This window comes from Eumetopias jubatus, unplaced genomic scaffold (genome assembly GCF_037043125.1).
Source record: "Eumetopias jubatus isolate StellerSeaLion01/CBP00866 unplaced genomic scaffold, mEumJub1_p1.0 scaffold_3, whole genome shotgun sequence".
In the NCBI taxonomy this organism is placed as follows: domain Eukaryota; kingdom Metazoa; phylum Chordata; class Mammalia; order Carnivora; family Otariidae; genus Eumetopias; species Eumetopias jubatus.
Window position 1 is genome coordinate 69,057,501 of NW_028274809.1, and position 19,995 is coordinate 69,077,495.

The 19,995-nt window shown below is 36.9% G+C and overlaps 1 protein-coding gene across 4 annotated transcripts in view; it reads left to right on the top strand.

Annotated features, from left to right (window-relative positions):
- Positions 1-19,995, top strand: part of KCNH7 (potassium voltage-gated channel subfamily H member 7) — a 472,323-nt gene that overhangs the window by 374,762 nt on the left and 77,566 nt on the right. The window lies entirely within an intron of this gene.

Consider the following 19,995-nt stretch of genomic DNA (forward strand, 5'->3'; position numbering starts at 1 on the left):
AGGCCTCCCAGTGGGCCTCAACACCACGGCAGCTGGCTTCTTCCAGAGCAACAGGCCAAGAGAGACTGAGAGAGCGCAAGTGGGACCCCCAAGCCACAGTTTTTTTATAACCTAACATGGAGAGTGACATCCCACTACATCCGCCACTTTCTCTTCATTAGAAGCCGGTCAGGAAGTCCAGTCTGCACTCCTCTTGAAGGGATTACACAAGGACATTGACTACCAGAAGGCAGAAACCATCAGGGGCTATCACAGAGCCTGTTTACCACACTGACAGACTGTGTTAATCCAAGACCTCAGCATTTCTCTCTGGAATTATAGCAACCATTCTAATTAGAGTCACAGCCTAATCTTGATCCCTTCCGATCGAACTACCCTTGTTATGGGGAGTGGTCTTTAAAAGCTACAAATCTGAATATGTCATCTAACAACTGCTAATTGTCCTTAACAGAATGTCAAACCTTCTCAAGGTAACATACAAGATCCTTCATATATGGTGCATGAAGGCAATATCAGACGGTCTCTAAGGTCATGGGCTATAGAGCCAGGTTCCACAATTTATCAGTTTATGCCCTTGGGCAAGTTTATTGACCTCATTGGGCTTCAATTTCGTCATCAAAACCTGAGACAATAATAAAATCTACTATATAGGATTATTGTGAGGATTAAATAAGAAAATTCTTGTGTAGCTGTTGGCAGTGGCTAGCACAGAGTAAGACCTCAATAAGGATAAGTTGTTATTATAACTTCACCATTTATCTGAGGCCATTTCACAATGCAAGTAACTAAGCCAACCTACAGTGAGGAGGCCATTTTGACCTCTTATAAAGCTGTTTTCTTTGCTTGGAAAGCCTTTCCCCATTCTCCTTTACCTGAAGAACTTTCATTTATGCTTAAATACTCAATGTAGGAGTTCAGTTTTTCTCCAGAAACCTTCACACACACACACACAAACACACAACTTCTGGGCTAGGTGGCATCTTGTATTCCCTCAGTTCACATGCCTAGCTCATTATGGTGCTTATCACACTGTATTGTCATTGTCTGTGTATTTCTCTATGGCCCTATGGAAATGTGAACTCCTCAAGAGAGAGAATGAATCCTATATCTCTACATCCACAGAGCCTCAGTCAGTGACTGGCATAGAGTAGATCCCCAATACATGTGGTGGAATGATTTAATGAATGAGATATTTGAGAGATTTCTGATGCACTTTCTTTCCTTCTTCTCCATTTCTTTTTTTTAAAAAAGATTTTATTTATTTATTTGAGAGTGAGAGACAGAGATATCAAGAGAGAGCACAAGTGGGGAGGAGAGGGACAAGCTGCTGGGGGGCTCGATCCCAGAACCCTGGGATCATGACCTGAGCCAAAGGCAGACACTTAACTGACTGAGCCAGCCAGGCGCTCCCTTCTTCTCCATTTCTTAATACTACTTCTCACCCTCACTTATTCATCCCTTCACCCACAGGTCCTGATTCCATAAGAATATTTCAGCAATGGCTTTGAAGAGACTGCTGCATGAACTGCTGTTCTTTGTTTAGATCAAAGAACATGTTTCTCTTCACTTGCAGCTCTTAACACACAATTGGATGAAAGCCAGTATCTCTTTCACTGCCTTCCTGTTATTTGGGATTTTGAAGTCTACAACTTTGTAATAACTGCACTGCTTCACAAGCCAAACTCTTCAACTAGGCATTTGAATCTCCACACAATCTACTCCCCACATCCCTCTCCATCCAGACCCTCTCTACGTCCCCTTCTTCCTTTGTCTACTCTCAAACACATACACACACACACACACACACACACACACACACACATATACTAAACACACACACAAACATAACCCCCACACACAAATACACACATCTGCAAACACACAAATACATACACAGGAACTGCTTTGGATTCACTCTAGATACCTGTTAAAATTCAGACTTCTGAACCTCACCTAGACTCAGAATGCAGAGGAGAGGCAATCAGCCTTTTGACAAGCTTCCTAGGCAGTCCTTATACATAGAAAGGCTTGAAGACCATAACCTTGTCCTGCTGAATGGTCTTGATGAGCATATCTCCAAGCTTTACTAGTGTTGTGGCCTCTTCCTATAGAGCATCTCATTTCCAACTGAAAAAAAAAAAATCCCAGTTGCCCTTTAGGATTTACTCAAATAGAACCTTTGTCAAGCATTCCTAGATGGTCCCACAACAGTTGGTAGAATCTGCTTACCTGGCTCTTGGCAGGTATTATGAATATTATTAGTTTGCATGTTCATTCTCTAGGTCAGTTCAAGAAAAATTTAAGTGCAGGGACCACCTCTAGCAGCACTTTTGGTATAAGATCAAAGTAGTCATTGCTCAATGTTTCCTGAAATTTTAGCTATTACATTAAAATATTATTTTGCTCTCAAATGTGTTTTCTTGTTTGAGTCTATAAAGAGTTTACTTTTTTAACATGAAATAAATTATCATAAGAGTATTTAGCCATAACATGCCACCTCAACTTTTCCCAAAGACATTATAATAAAGAATATGTAGCTTCTCCAAGATTTATAAATAAGACATTAAATTCTTCTGCCAAAACATTTTGTTGTTAATCTTACATAATTTGCAATAGCTAACTACAAACTAGATAATGTACAACTTTTAGTTGTATTGGCATAAAACTTTATATTCCTTAGTACAAAGGCATAAAATCAGATCATATTGGCATTTTTATTTATATTTTGATGTCCCAATTATTTTAATGCTTTGAGATTGCTGCTGAATTTTTCTCCTCTAATTGGTACTTGGACTGTGTCAGGTGCCCAGTAAACAGACTCCTCCAACTTAAGGTAAATAGTTGCCAAGATCCATAACCAAATGCATTTAAGTGGAGCCACTCCTGAGCCTACCACTACCAGGGTGGCTGTTCCAAGATGGGGAGGACCAAGAGGCGTGGGCAGCAATATACATGAGCAGCTGACAGAGTCAGTTCTTGGCACATAAATGTACAAGTCCACCAGTTGATCAAACATGGTAGATTACATTTAGAGTTCGATTGACATACTGATTTCACAACCTTCAGTCAAAGAATCACTTCCAGTTTTTCTGTGACAATGATTTCTGCTGACTAGTCTTCCCTAAAGACAGGCAATTTACATAGCTTTCTAGTCCTCAGTCAGCACAGGATCCTTTAGGCTATATTGTTTTTCTTTTAATATCCTGTGAATTTCCAGAACAAAGCCTCCACTGTCATAGGAAGGAATTGAAATCCATCCTGGAGTCATACACAATTATCTGGAAATGATATGCTGGTCACGGTAATCCACTTCTTTTCCTCAAGAACAGACATGAACAAAAGTTGATAGAACAACATCTCTTCATTTGTAAATGATTCTTTCTCCCTTTAAAGTCATTCACTGTTACTCTATTAGATACTTAATAGATTGGAATCACCTCTCTTCATTCCACAACTTATTTATAATATTAATGCCCAGTTAAATTGTTCCAAATTTTCTGGAAATTAGGTAACTTTGAGTATTTTAGCTGAGCAACAATTACTTCATGCTCATCTCCAGTCCTCAAATTGAATGAGGAACCCAAACTAGTCACCATGAGGTAATACTTTTCAAAATGGCTATATATGGCATGTATAGTAAATCACAAAAATGTGGTTTTGATGAATTCTAAGTTTTCTGTCATGATGCAATATTGCCAGGCAAAAGCTTCCTGCCACATGGAACCTGTAGTGTCCCTCTCTTGCTATTTTCAGACTCTAGCCAACATACCAACAACAACATACACACACACACACACACACACACACACACACACAAGCGCGTGCGCCATGTTTATACACTCATTTGCAGCACAGTTATAAGCTTAACCCCTAACAACTGAACTTATAGTGGCAGGGAAAGAGATGCATTTAATTAAACAAAGAGAGATAAGACAGCACACTAATGAGATGTTAAGTTTGATTTCTTGCAGTGCTGGGTAAAGTCTGATTACCTTCAGAGGTTGAGTTTAGTTTAAAGGAACACTCTATAAAAGCAAATATTGAAGATGGATTTGAAAAATAATTGAATGGTGGCCAGTCTATCATCTAGGAAAATAGATGAGTCCTCTTGATCCATAGCTACTTAAAAATGCATAGAAAAAGAGATGAAAAAGAAAGAGATGCATGACTGCATAGCAGGGTGTACCTATGTGGTACTTAGTGGATTTGGGGGTCAATGTATAATATTAATATACATAGTTAACTGGTAGTCACTTCCTGCCTATACCCTCAACAGGAATACAGTGCACACCATTACTCAGCAGGACTAACTGAATAGTCCCTGCACAAAATAATAAGCTTGTGACAAAAATGAGTAATCTGAGGCAGGTTTCACTTTAGGACATTTGGATTAACATAAAATACACTTGGACAGAAAACTTAGCACTCGGTGGCCTGCCTCTATGAAGTCCTGCCCTTCCACAGCAATTGCCTATCTATTAAGTGTATAGAATACAGCTTATGCTTAAAAATTGCATTCATATATTGGAAATCTTCCCTTTCATGATGGAGTTTGAATTTAATATCACCAACACAGTAACTGCTCTTGACTAGCAGAGTAATTTACAGTACAAAAAGTGCAGTAACAATCAGAAACAGAATATGTTAGGGCTGGAAAGGATTTTAGAGATCACTTGATTCAACCCACGTATTTTCTAATTGAGATAATTTGCATGATAATTTTTCTAAACTCTGGCCTGCAGAGCAGTGCTTGCTGATACGAATTTTGTACTGCCCACAACAAAATGAGAAAGATGAAACAGTATACCAAAGTTTTCATAAAGCTGAATTTACTTGCTTAAAATAATTGCCTTTTATCTAAGTTTGCCTTTATATTAACATAATTTTCTGAAATGGTGATAAAGAAAGTTGCTTTTCCTCACATTTGTAATTGATTAAATAAAAACTTGGCAACCGTGTTATGTGCCCCAATTCTTTTTAATTTTATCAGACTATAAAATCCAAGAGTTGGGGAAGCACTGATTTAGATTCCAGTATAGAATGGAGTCCATTGCTTATTCTATATATTAGAGGTTTAAGTTTATCAATAAGGCAAAATTACTAAGAAGGGTTATTTATGAAATGAGTTATGTTAAAGAACATTGATTCTGCGTATCATGTAAAATTTGACAAAAGGTCTCAAAGGATGTAATATGCATCTTTTGCTATTCATGCATGACTCAAACAAGAGAATAAATGTAACAGTTGTAGCTGTATTTGAAAAAAACTGGCATTTATTTTATCTATCAATGAGATGTAAAAACTGCAAGAATAAAGAAATCAAGGAGAATGATGATGAACATAATCATATTATTACACATTTGTTAGAATTGAGGTGGTAGAGAAAGTGATACTTATCATCAGGAGCCATAACAGCTTGATTTTCATTTGTTCTGTGTCACATGCATAATACTTTTTGTTTCAGACAGGCATTATCAGATTCATGCCTCCCCCAGGAGACATGGTTAGAAGTCAAAAATCTTATAAGGGTTTTTTTTATGTAAAAGTAAAAGAGTCTCTAATGAGATATAAAGTATAATATCAAGCAAAATGGAATTCAGGACCACTTAGAATCAAGATAAATTATTTCCTGAGAAGTTATCCCTGCAAGAAGATGCACAAAAATAGGAAGATAATGAATCCCTGCTACAAAATTACGCTTCTACATCAAGTCTTTTAAATATGCAAGAAGGCCATATTTCTGTATTTTAAAAAAATTTTTAATCTGAATTTAAGAATGTTCTATTAAACAATAATCCAACTTAGAAAAAATTTTCTCTCTTAACACCAAACCATTCCAAATTAGATTGACTACCATATGTAGTCCTTTTTTGTCAGATATTTACTGAAAAAAATACCTTTAAAACAATGGTTTATAACCTTATAACTTAGTGTTAATAACAGTTATATTTTTAAAAATTGATTTGATTCTTGGTGTAAAAAGGAAAGTGCTATTTGCCTAAAATTTTTTATTCTTGAAGATATTAAAGCAAAGTGTGTTTTTCTATACTTTCAGACCCAAAGCTTTGTAAACTCATAGTAAATTTGTGCATTTACTAGTTGTAATTATGTAAAATATGCCTGATTAGCATACCAAGAAGTACTCTTAACAGTAAAAGTAAAATTTCTTTCAATATTATTTAATATTTGTACACAAGAGACCTACATGACCTACTTAGGGGTCTTATTTTTAAAAGATTTATTTATTTATTTATTTATTTAAGAGAGAGAATGCCCCCATGCATGAGCAGGGGAAGGGGGAGAGAGGGGGAGAGGGAGAGAATCTCAAGCAGACTCTGTGCTGAGCACAGAACCAGACATGGGGCTTAATCCCATGGCCCTGAGATCATGGCCTGAGCCAAAACCAAGTTTCTGATGCTTAACTAACTGAGCCACCCAGGCACCCCAAGGGGGTCTTAGTTTTTAAATGTTTCTGTTGAAACTACAAGTTATGCATTTTTACAATGTCCATTTTCCAGGCTAATATTTTATTATTTTTGAAACTTTCCTTGGGAGGTAAGGTTCATGAGGACAAGGTGTTTTCTTTTTTCAATTGAATTATATTTAACATACAATATTCTATTAATTTCAGATGTACAACATAGTGATTGGACATTTGTATACATTGTGAAAAAATAATCACCACAGTAAATCCAGTCACCATCAATCACTTTATAAAGTTAATACAATATTATTGACTATATTCTCCATGTTGTGTATTACATCCCCATGACTTACTTTATAACTGCAAGTTCATACTTCTTGATACCCTTCCCTCAGTTTGCCACCCCACCCCCTTTCCCACTGGCAATGCCCATTCTGTTCTCCGTATATGTCGTCTGGGTTTTGTTTTGTTTTGTTGGTTGGTTGTTTTTTAGATTCTGCATATAAGTGAAATCTTGTGCTTTTTGTCTTTGTGTTTGATTTATTTCACTTAGCGTAAACCCTCAGGTTCATCCATTGTCACAAATGGAAATATTTTTTTTTCTATAGCTGAGAAATATTCCACTGTATAGATACACCACATCTTCTTTATCTATTCATCCATTAATGGACATTTAGGTTGCTTCCATAGCTTGCCTCTTGTAAATAATGCTACAATGACTATAGGGGTACCTATATCTTTTGGAATCAGTATTTTTATTTTCTTTGAATAAATAGCCACTAGTGGAATTGCTAAATACCCAGAAGTGGAATTGCTAGATCATAGTTCTATTCTTAATTTTTTTAGGACACTCCATATTGTTTTCCACAGTGGCTGCACCGGTTTTCATTCCCACCAATTGTGCATGAAGGTTCCCTTTTCTTCACATACTCACCAACACTTGTTATTTCTTGCCTTTTGATACTAGCCATTCTAACAAGTACAAGGTGATATCTCATTGTGGTTTTGATTTGCATTCCCTGATGACTAGTGAAGCTAGGCATCCTTTTATGTGCCTGTTGCCTATCTGTGTGTCTTGCTTGGGAAGATATCTATTCAGATTCTCTGCCCATTTTTCAATCACATTTTTTTGTTATTCAGTTGTATGAGTTCTTTATATATTTTGGATATTAACCCCTTATTGCATATATGATTTGCAGTATCTTCTCCCTTTCAGTAGATTGCTCTTTCATTCTGTTGATGGTTTCCTTTGCTCTGCAGAAGCTTTTAGTTTGATGTAGTCCCATTTGTTTATTTTTATGTCTTATCTCTCTCTTCTTCTTGGACCCTTATAATGTGACTGTGTATCTGCTTCATCCATTCTATTGTTAATCATCTTTATTGTATTTTTTTGTTCAGTCATTGCATTCTTTATCTAGTGACTTCTGTTTTATACTTTCTTGTATCTTCTATCTCTTTGTTGAAGTTCTCACTGTGTTATCCATTCTTTTCCTGAGTTTGCTGAGCATCTTTATGACCACTACTTTGAATTCTTTATCAGGTAGATTACTTATCTTCATATCATTAAGATCTTTTCCTGAGGTTTTATCTTGTTCTTTTGTTTGAAGCACATTTCTCTGTTTCCTCATTTTGCTGTACTCTCTGGGTTTGTTTCTATGTGTTAGGCAAGGCAGCTACCTTTCTCAGTATTGAAGGAGTCACTTTGTGCAGGTAATGAAACTTCTTCTTCAAACTTTCCCTAGCTCTTGCGTCTCAAACCTTTGCAGTTGTCTACACTGCTCAATTTATTCTTGATATGTCCCCATTGTTGAGGGTGTTCCAACACCTGTGATCCAAGGGGAAGAATCTCATTTAGCACCTAGTTTCAGCTGATTAGAAGCCTGACCCTCAGACAGCAGCTTTTGAAGTATGTGAATATATATGGTCCTGTGGGGCTATAATCATAATCCCTGCTAGCCTCCAGACCCAGAGATCTGGAGGTGTCCCCTGGGGGATAGTTGCCAAAGTTGGGACTCCAGACAAGTATATTAGCTCCTTTGTGGGAGGTCATGTTAAGTGGTAGTGGGGCCTCCCTATTTGTGTTCCTTGGGAGTACTTCCTTAACTTTTAGCTGTGTGGGAAACCTGAAGCCTGTCTCTCAGGCTGAAGTTCCAGCCTAAGTAAGTAGGCCTTTTTCATAGGAAGATTGGGGTTGTTTTTCAGTCTGATATCTATGCAGTGCCCTGGGGATGGTGGCCTGCTAAGAATTGTCTTTCCAATTGTTGCGTTCCTGTGGAGCTCAAGAACACCATCCCCTTTGGCTACCAGGGCCAGGTGAGATCAAGGGCCATCCCCTGTGTGGATCACACATACCTGCCGGCTTTAACAAAGGGGCTGTAGAGTGTAGGGGACAAGGCATGCTTGCAGGCTTCAGAAAAGCAGTGGAGAACTTGACTGTGTAGATCCATTGCCTTCAGGAATGCAGCAGGTGAATGCTTTGTCTGAGTGACCCTGCCGGCTTAAGACTGGGAGCAGGAGAATGCTCCAGCCAGAGAGCAAGGGAGTGCTGCAGCTGCCTTCACTCCCAGGCTTCAGCAAGCAGCAGGGTAGTGCCCCATCCCTGGCCCCTGCCTCTTCTAGCAAGGCAGCAGGATAGTGTCACTTAATCTTCAGACATGGCCCATCGAAGTAAGACTCTCAACTACAAATTTGGTAGGAATGTCACACTTGCTAAGGCTGCTTAGTAACTGAATGTACTTAGTCCTCGACAGGAAGACATTACTCATTTGAAAATTTAGCAGGAATGAGAAACTGCCCTTGAAGCCAAGTTATTTAAAAGCAAAGCCCAGGCCTGAGAATTAACAGACCATTCAGCCTGTAAACACTCAGAAAATCTCTATCAGTCATGGAGAAAGAGGTCACCTGTGCTTCAGTCAAGATGCCATCCTTGTCTTCACTGTAACTTTGAGCACATTTCCTATTAGTGCCACCACAATTACTTTATGCTTCATTTTCTCTCTAAACATTTCCTGTTCTCACTCTTTTGCCTCTTTCTGTCTCCTTCTTTCACTTGATGATTATAAATGGTTTGTGGTGCTAAGAGACGCAGAAACCTATAAAAGTTCATGCCTTAAGTTAGGGTTTTAACTACTTGTAGGTCTTAGATGCTTGAAAATCTGATAAGAGACATAAACACGTATTCCCTGAGAAATAAACAGCACCACACATCTTATGTTATTTAAATAATTTCAAGAAGTTCACAAAAGCCCACCTATACATATCAGGATAATACACAGTGCTAGACACTCATACACTTAATCACACACATACACACACATTTGTATTTCCCCATCATCCTGAAATTTTTGTGGAGAGGGTTTCCAATTTATTTCCTTAAAATATATTAAACATTGACCTACAGATGATACACAGCAAAATCACACCGATTTAATGTAACAGGGTAAACAACCTGTTTAAAAAAAATAACAGAATTGCAGAATTTCAGAGGTGATCTTACTGATATATAGCATAACTGAGATGTTCATAAACAAAGAAAAATGGTTATCTTACCAGCAAACACACATAATCAGGAGCCTATCTGCCTGTCTTCTGCTGTCTCTATCTTTGAGTAGTTGACTTCTCCAAGGGTCACATCAGAGAACTGGATTCAGTCAATAACTGTAATCGGCATTGAATGCTATCTATAATTAAATTTTGAGTTTTTCAAGGTAAATACACCGAAAATTATAATGAAAATAACTTACTTGTTGTTTATGGTGAGTGAAACAGGGATTATTTGTGATCTTACTTATTTCACAGTTGCCTGTGAGGAAGGTATTGCTGTCCTATTTTGCTGCTAAGGAATCTGATACTTAGGAAGATTTTTTTAAATGGCCATGGCAGAGCTGGGATATGTAACAGGGCTTTTTCAGTCCAGAGTCTGGTCTGTTCAACAATATCTGACAGATTATGGATTTTTAATTAATGGAAATTGTCTTTGTTTTTATTTTTGGTGCCCACCATAGCCATTTAACATTTCCGTTTGTTTTTTCTACGTCCTACATATGTGTGTCGATCCAAACAAGTGGGCTTTAGGCTCTTGACAAGAAGTGGTTCTACATAAGTCTCTTTATTTACTCTTTTGCTATAGGTGATCAGGATTTTATTAAAAGCATTTGATAACTATGAAAACATTCACGCAGACCCATATAAAATAATTTCTTCTTCTGGAAAGAGTATTTATGGTGAGAAAACATGGGCCTTATTCCCATGAAAAAATAAACTGAATATTGGTATGCTGCTTAGGTAAGAAGACAGGCACTATGGAACCAGACAGTGTTGGGAAGTCAGCTAACCTCGGAATTTACATCTGTAGAGTGAAATAAACAATAGTGCTGTGTTCATTTTCTAGGCTGTCATGCGAATTGCCACTAACTAGATAGTTGAAAACAACAGATATTTCTTCACTTACTGTTATGAAGGCTCAAAGTGAAATCAAGATGCCAGTCTTCTCTCTCTCAGAAGACTCTAGGGAAAAATCTGTTCCATGCCTTTCTCTTAGCTTCTGTGTGGTTGGCAGTCTTGGCGTTCCTTGGTTTATAGATACATCCCTCCAATCTCTACCTCCATTGTCAAAGGATGTTCTTCCTGTGGATCTGTTTCTGTATCCATTCCCTCCACTTATAAAGATACAAGTCACATTGGATTAGGGCCTGCCTCAGTCCAGTGTAACCTCACCTTAATTTGATTCTATCTGCCAAGACCAGTTTCCAAATAAGGTCACATTCATGGGTACTAGGGGTTAGGACTTGAGAGTGTCTTTGGTGGGGGGAGCATGGGGTGGACACAATTCAGTCCACAATAAATACCTATAATTGTGACGTTTAAATGGGATGATGCCCATATAATTTTCAGTAAATAATAGGCATTCAGTAAAGTTAGGGAATATTATGGTTGATAATACTTCAGCTGGCTCTGAGAATTAGGTAAGTTATTCAGTCTCTGAGTCAGTTTCTTAGTCTATAAAAATGGACATAATTATGCTTATCTAAAAGAGCTGTTGAGAAAACTGAATGCTCTAATTCAGTACTGAGGTTGGTAACTAACATAAAAGATATTCGGTATTAACTGTCCTCTTTCTCAAAGACAAAGCATTGATAAAATGAGCAGTCATTCTCTCTCCAGAGCCAGTGTTATCTTATGCAGCATATTCCAAAGAAAAGAACCAAGCATTAGGCTAATGCTAGCTGCTGGAACTAATAAACCCCCACATTACTGTGGTTATCTAATATTATATTTCATGTTCAAGCAATAGCCGAAGCTGGTATTCCTAGGCAATGAGGGATTTTCCTTCTCTTGGTAATTTGGTAACAAGTTTCTTATATTTGAAGTCTCTACCACCCCCACTGGATTTAAGGACTTGAGGCCTTAGAAGGATCTGTGCTTACCAAGAGGAAGGAAAAAGAGAGAGCAGGAAAAGACATACCTGCTTCTTCAAAGCTTTGGCCAAGAAGTGCTACTCATCAGACACATGGCCATACCTAGATTCAAACAAGACTGGATAATGTAGTTTTGGGTCAAGCACACACATTCTAGCAGCAACAACTCTATTCCATGGAAGGGAAAACAACACATTTTGGGGCACAGCAGCTGTTTCTATCATAATCCTTTCTCTCATGCATTTTCCATATTGCCATCTCCATCATCTCTTTTTTCTTCTGTTTTCTGCTACAGATAGGCCCCCTCAACTACTCTTTGGTGTACTATGTACTGGCTATGCCTTTTTTCTCTATCCCACATTTTAGTTATTCCCTGTGTATTCTCTCTCTTTGTATACTTTCTTGGCAAATGAATCCACTTTCCAGAATTTTATCCTGCCTGGACAGGATGAAATTTTGAGCTCCAACCTCCTCCGGGGTGCCATCCCAGACTTTCTTTCTGCCGGGCATTTTCTGCTATTGGCACCTGGCACGTCTACCTCCAAGTGCCTAGCTAAACCCTTTATTCCCCTCTCCCATCTCTAAGCCTGCTTCTTAGTTATCTGAGCTTTTGAAAAACATTTGTGAAAGGCTTACTCACAAACTAGTGTGCTACATGCTCCTTCGCCTTAAATTTAGATCCATTTAAAAATAAAGATAAAGGAAATGAAGAGAAGAATGCATGTGTGCAGTCTCCATGAGAAAGGAAAGAAGAGAGAGGAGGCAAGGAAGCAAACGTAGGCCAGAGAGCATCTGGTATCGGCAGCGAGGTGCTCTCACAAGCTCCCGGATTAGCCTGGCAAGGGGTGAAGAGCCAAAACTGAGGCCCATGTCCAGTTGGCCTTTGGCATGAGAGTTCAGAGTTTATGGCCTTGGAAGAACCTGTAATTTTTAATATACATGTGTTTACAATAATTTATGAATATTATAAATGTTTAAGATATTATCTAACCCAGTTCTCTCATATTCTGAGTCACACTTATTTTGAGCAGCAGATAGTTTTTGTATTATTAACATATATACTACATACAAAACAAAACACTAAACCTAACACTTAGCTGTACCCATATGACTCCGATTTTTACAAAATCGTACTATCGTCTGACTCAGTCCAACACACACACACACACACACATGCACACATGCATAAATGATACAATGCCTACTTTAACCTAAGCCTTAGGAAATTATTTGAATAAAAAAAGAAAATTATTTGAATATGGACAGCTGCAGTGATTCTACTACCTAATTTTAATATTTTATTTACTTAAAAACCTTCTTATATGACAGATCTCATTTGTTGTGCGAATCTTTTTCATCTTTTAATTTAAATATTTGGGTAATTATCAGTGGGGCGGCCTGTTTTCATGAAAATTACTCAGATTTTGTTGGACTTCTTAAATCATCTGCTGAAAAGCCAGGGGAACTTAAATCTTTTCTGATGCTAAATGACCTATCTGATGCGTTTTGTTACTGACTACTTTAAAGATAAAAATATAGCTAGCCTATTCGTTAACTGCGAGTCCTGAGTAAAGGATAAATAACAGATGAACAGTCTCTACCAACACCTCAGCATGGTGTTTAACGGCTGCCAAAAGTACTGCATAATCGTCTGGAAAGCTTAATCGTTCCCTATTACACTTTTCAAAAGAGAAGAGTAGTTATTAATCCTGGTATTCACACAAAATTTTCACAGTAGATCTTCATTGAATAAATAGTGCTGTTTCGTATAAAGATTTTGGTTTTATGTAACACTTAACTGTTACAGGTTAAACAAATAGCAGTGTGTTAGCAAGAAGAAAAACTGGATTTGGTAAAGAAAACCATATTTTAGTCTGTGTTAAACTGTACATTTAATTGGTGGTTTGAGGAAAGAGAAAATAGAAGTGTCTTTCTGGAGACCATGGAGTTCCCCTTTTTTATAGAGGGAGGGTTTGTTGTTGTTGTTTTTTCCTTCTTTTTTCTTTCACTCGTAAAAGAAAATCCTTATAATAGTTCAATTAATCATGTTTTATCTTTCTAAAGTATGTTATTTCTCAAATGTGTGGGAGAAGTTGGCTTTTTAAGGAAACGTAATGGATTGTGTAGCAGCCTTTCTCCTTTTCATCACTGGTGCCTCAGAATCCTATTCACATTTTTAAAACAAATATTTGCCTGTCTAATATTTCATTTCCACCACAACGGCTCTAAAGCACTTTCATAGTTAATATTAACTTACTTAGGACTTATAATTTATACATTTATCATATTTCCAAAGAAGCATAAAGTGACAGTATAAAAGATACATGCATTTAGACCATTGAAATGGAAATAGAACAACTAAAACAACGTGAAGGGAAATAGAAATAATTGTACTGAAATTTTAAACTCATAGGTTTTTTTTGGTTTTTTTTTAAGATTTTTTATTTATTCATTTGAGAGAGAGAGAGAGCAAGCAAGATCATGAGCAGGGGGAAGGGGCAGAGGGAGAAGCAGGCTCCCTGCTCAGCAGGGAGCCCGATGCGGGGCCCGATCCCAGGACCCTGGGATCATGACCTGAGCCGAAGGCAGACGCTTAACCGACTGAGCCACCCAGGGGCCCCTTAAACTCATAGTTTTAGGCAAGAAGGCGAAAAGGGAATACAATTAATGAAATAATTCTTATTGTCCTGTTTTTTTAATAAAAAATAAATGAAACCTTTTGATTCCTCAAGAGAGATCAATTATTTCTGGGAAATTGATTATAAAAGGAGTACATAATGCAAATATTTACTAAAAGGACATTAACCAACATAAACATTGCATTTAGTGGTAGTTTTATGGAGGAAAAATGAAAAAGCATTCGTATGTCAATCCAGAATGAAAACTTGAAGTTTGAATATGAAACTCTAATAAAGCAAAAGTACTTCAGTAAGAGATCTAACCTAATGAGTCTCTGAGAAGTGGCTGTGTTTTAATCTAACTTAATGAGCAATGCAGCCAAGTATACTCTGAGGAATAAGCATTTGCAGACTTAGCTTATTCGACTACCTTCTTGTAACATGATTTGTCTGAGCCACCGATTTGACAGGACTTTAAAGGCAAACACGTCAAGGCCGACAAAGTCGGCATTGTGTTTAGTCTGTATGGCTGAATGAAGACCAACATAATATGACTGAGATGTGCAGAGAGCAAATTAAACATTCTGTTGTAGAAACAGTAATCCAAGCTTATCCAACAAGGAACTCTGATAGGAGTGAGCCCTTGTGATGTGGGTAGACCCAGTTCTTTTTTTCCATTAGGAAATTACTTCCTCAATTGATCTTAGGCCTTTCTGGCTGACATTCTAAAACTACTGCTTTTTATTGTGAAAAAATACAAACATGTTTTAAAAATAGAAAATACTATATGCCCATCTCCCAGTTTTAGTAAAAGTCAACACACAACTAATGTTGCTGCAAATAACCAGACTTTCTCTCTGCCTTCCATTCTCTCACCCTGGATTACAATAGTCGCCCATTATCTGCAGCCTTGCTTTCTGCAGTTTCAGTTAGCCATGGGCAACCATGGTTTGAAAGCAGATGATCATCTGTCTGACTATCATCAAAAGCTCAATGGTAGCCTAACGTTATGTCATAATACCTGTGTCATTCACCTCACTTCATCTCAACACATAGACATTTTATGATCTCACATATTACAAGAAGTGTCAGTACATTACAATAAGATATTTTGAGAGAGAGAGAGAGAGAGACCCCACATTTACAAAAATTTTATTATAGCACATGGTTATAATGGTTCTATTTTATTGTTACTGTTGTTAATCTCTTACTGTGCCTAATTTATCAGTTAAACTTTATCATAGGTGTGTATGTATAGGGAAAAATATAATATATATTGGATTCAGTATCATTTGTGGTTTCAGGCATCCACTAGGGGCCTTGGAATGCACGCCCCACAGTTACCCTAAAAGCTATAGCACTTTATCCATAAATATTTCACTGTGTACCCCTAAAAAGTAAATACTATTTTAAAAAGCCACAATAGCATCACACCTAAAAACAATTGTCAATAATTCCTGTGATAGCTTGTCCCCAGATGGTCAATAAAATATGGAAAAAATGATCCCCTACCATTCCTAGGCCTTGACTTTAAGAAGACTGGACGTTTCTACTTCTCCCTTGGGAGTACTGAGCTTCCACATGGACATCTTACTATCCTGCTGAAGAGACCATATAGAAAAGTACCACAAAAAGGGACTATATAGAGAAATTATATATAGTTTTTATAGAAACTGTATCTCTGTATGTATATATACCTCCATCTCTCTCTCTGTATATACATATATATATATACACACCTATGTATACACAGTCTTTATATTATATATCTCTATATATAACTCTATACATACAGTTTTTATAAAAATTATATATATAAAAAGTCTCTCTATACATAGATAAATAGATATAGATATGTATCTTTAGATTATATTTATCTAGAGTCAGAGAAAGGGAGAGACCCAATTGTTCCAGCATATTGCATCCAGCCTTAAACTATCCCCACCCAGGTACTAGACATATCAGTGAAGACTTTCCAGATTCTCTACACGAGTGCAGCCACCAACCAAACATCCGAGTGACCCCAGTTTACACTGTGTGGAGCAGAAGACTGGCCCACCTGGGTCCAGCCTAAATTTCCTGTCCATAGAATCACGAATAATAAAATGACTGTTATTTTAAACCACAATGTCTTGTTTTGGTTTATTCCAGTGAATAGATAACTGAACATTTCCTTAATATTATCAATGTCCAGTCAGTGTTCAGCTTTCTCCAATTGGCTCATAAATGTTTTGGTTATAGTTGGTTTGTTTAAATCAAGAATTAAATGAGTAACCCTAGAATTCTAAATAATAATGAAATTACTTTATGTAGATATTTCCCATTTTATCAGACACTATTATAGAAATTATCTAATGTGATATGGTTGCTCTGTATAGATAGGTGATGCGAGCAAAGATTCTATCTCCATCACACAGATGAAAAATCAAAACAAAACAAAACAAAAACCCAGATCCAGAGAGATTAAATTACTTACCAGAAAAATTGTATCTGAAATTTAAACCCAGATCTTCACATTTAAAGTCTAGAGCTCTTTCCCTTATTCTACAAATGGGTGAGCCTTCATAGATTTTTATTACCGTGATTGGCTCTAATAAAACTCATTATTGAAACCACAAAGAAACAAATATTTCCTTATTGCTCATTCTTATCTTGAGATGCATTTATTTCCCAAATGTATCCCTCTTTTTAGTCTCTGCCACCTCCCCTTAATACAGGCTTTCCTGATCTCTCTTCATTTATCTATCTTTCTTAGTATCAAAGTCCTAATTTATCTCTAAGCCTCTGATCCTGCCCCCTCTGGGTTCTCCTGCTTTCCATTGCCAGATGCACTTATCAAAAACTAAACTTGGTCACCTTGCCTTCTCTGCCTGGTAACCTTTAACAATTCTTAAACCAATATTCACAGAAAAGAATATTCTCAAAGGACCATAAGTTCTCCCAGAAAATCTTAAAAACTTGTATACGTTGGTGAAAACTCAAAACAAAATAATCTTCTGACTCAGTAAGATAATCACTTAATAATAGAGGGCTACCTGACTTCAGTGCCCATGACCACATTTGGACTGATAATGAGACCTCATGGTGCTAAAGTATGCTATATAAATAAAAGTTTTGAAATCACTGGCTAGTAAAATTCATGAGAGAATTGAATGATAAAACATAGGCATACCCATGCAGAAGTCAAAAGAACATATACCATATAATTTGGTGCCATACCAATTACTGCAAATGCATTTTGTCCACCAGCAGCACAAGGCAGCTTATAATTCCTCAACACACGACACATTATTTCATGCCTCCCTACCTTTGTTCATTCTGTTCCCTCTGCCTGTAATAGTCTTCCGTTTCCGGTTTCCTCATCCCCCAGCTGCATTCTTTTCTTCCCCCCCCCCACTCAAAGTCTCAGTTCAAGTGACATCTTTCCCTGAAAAGCCTCTATGGAGACCACCCCCTTCATCAGCACCACCAACCCAGGAATGGATGGACCTCATCAGGACTTCCCTTTACATGTCTTTTTCTCCCAGTAGACCATAAACTGCAATGTCAGGGACAGTATCTTTCCAATTTTTCGATTTCCAGCTCTTAGCACAGCGGTCCTCTGTTACAGGAATGCATGCATATGTGGGATGGAAAGGTCTCCATCCACAGTTTTCACTGTGGTGTTGCTCAATGGTGCTGAATGCATTCTAACTTAGACTTCTGCTAAAACAGGCATTCAAACTGCCGTATGTGGGAAGTTGGTATCAGGGGCATGTCACTTAAGCAGGAAGCAAACTCAGACAAGTATCCCTCTCTTTAAGAATGACTTTTTTGTTGTTTTTTCCCTTTGGATAATTACATACCCTTTTTTTATGAGAGAAATTTGTGAATTTAGGGATTTGGAAATATCTCAGTAGTTCAAAGATTTTAGCCAAATTTTGTCAGAGTGCATAAAAGAATCTATTGAGAGAAGGAACTGGAAAAATAGAATGGGTCCATATTTTAGATGACTTTGAGAGGCAAAATAAGATTTCGGATTTTACTTTCTACACTCTGAATCTTCCCTGTTTTTTTGTTTGTTTGTTTGTTTCGTTTTGTTTTTAGAAAGGGATATTACATGGTAACACCTTAAGAGATGATCCATTCTTTCCAGACCAAAATATTATGGGCTAGTTTTCTGTGCTGAGCATAACAAGATTGGAGTTCTAACAGCCTGCAGTAATCAACTGACAGACTTTCCAAACATTATTCCTCTTTAGAGTTAGAGATAAAGATTGAGACCTTGGATTCTGAAAATCTTCAGTATTTCAGAAACAATGAAATCACTTTATTTTCCAGATTTCTTTTTTTACTAATAATTCCTGTCCTTTCTCATAATAGCTTAAAATAAAGCCATGTTTCCTGTTCAAATTTACTCTGGACTGAAAAAAATGGCTAGGCTCTGTATTACTATTATTTTTTCAATTCAAATTAAATCAGTTTAGCTGTTATCTTAAAGCACCTTTGTCTATTTTACCTGAACTGTTATATTTAAAAATCATGCTCTACCTCATTTGTGGTTGTTATTAAACTTCTCAAGTTCTTTTTAAGATAAGAATGGTAGCTCATATGTGAAAAAAGGTATGAGATATGACAATGAAAATAAGATTTAAAACTGAAATTTGCCTATGATATTGTTATAATCAAGTTAAAACCTACAGGGATAGAATTACCAAGAACAGAGAAACAATACTCTTTGACTAACCAGTAGGGGATTGTCTGAGGTTCTTGCTGCAAAGCTGATAATATACTAGCTGTATTTAGGAGAATCTAGCCTAAAAATTTATTCAGTGAAATTAACTCTTGAGAAACATTGCATATACATGGGATATTCATAATATAAGTGTATATATAACCCACTGCTCCCTTAAAATATGTCTCTAGGTGCAATTTGTGGAGCCATCAAAAAATTTTCGTTTTTGTAAACCCCTGTATTAAGACTAATTATATTTTTTGGTAATGAGATAACCTTTTTGCTTTGAACTTGGTTCTTGAAACTTAGTCTAAAGTTACCAATTCATGAACTTTTACTGGGATGTGATTCAAGTTCTAATTTTTTCAGATAAACTAAGATTCTGCAAGATGAACTATTTTAGTCTACCAATGTCTTATCATGTTGAATAAATCTCAGGGCTTAAGTGCCCATTGGTGCTAATAATCTTGCAACATTTCCAGACCGATATTCTGAACATCTCTTTGCACCATTCTCTCTTTGTGATTCTCTAAATGTGATGGAAGAGTTTGGGTGAAAGTACATTTGTCCCAGAATAGAAAATATTCCCTCAACCTTTTAGGAAAAAGACTCCTTTGTGTTTATTTTAGTCTCATGTGCCTTTTTTCTAATGTTAAAAACAGATTGCAGGTGGGAAAATTGTAATTAAAGATTTGAATGAGTTGGGTTTAATTTATCAAGGTTTAATTATAAATTAAATATATGTAAATTAAATATGAACACGGATCCAAGTAGGCTGCTTCTATTCATTACAGACAATCCTTTCTGAGGTTTGAAAACTGA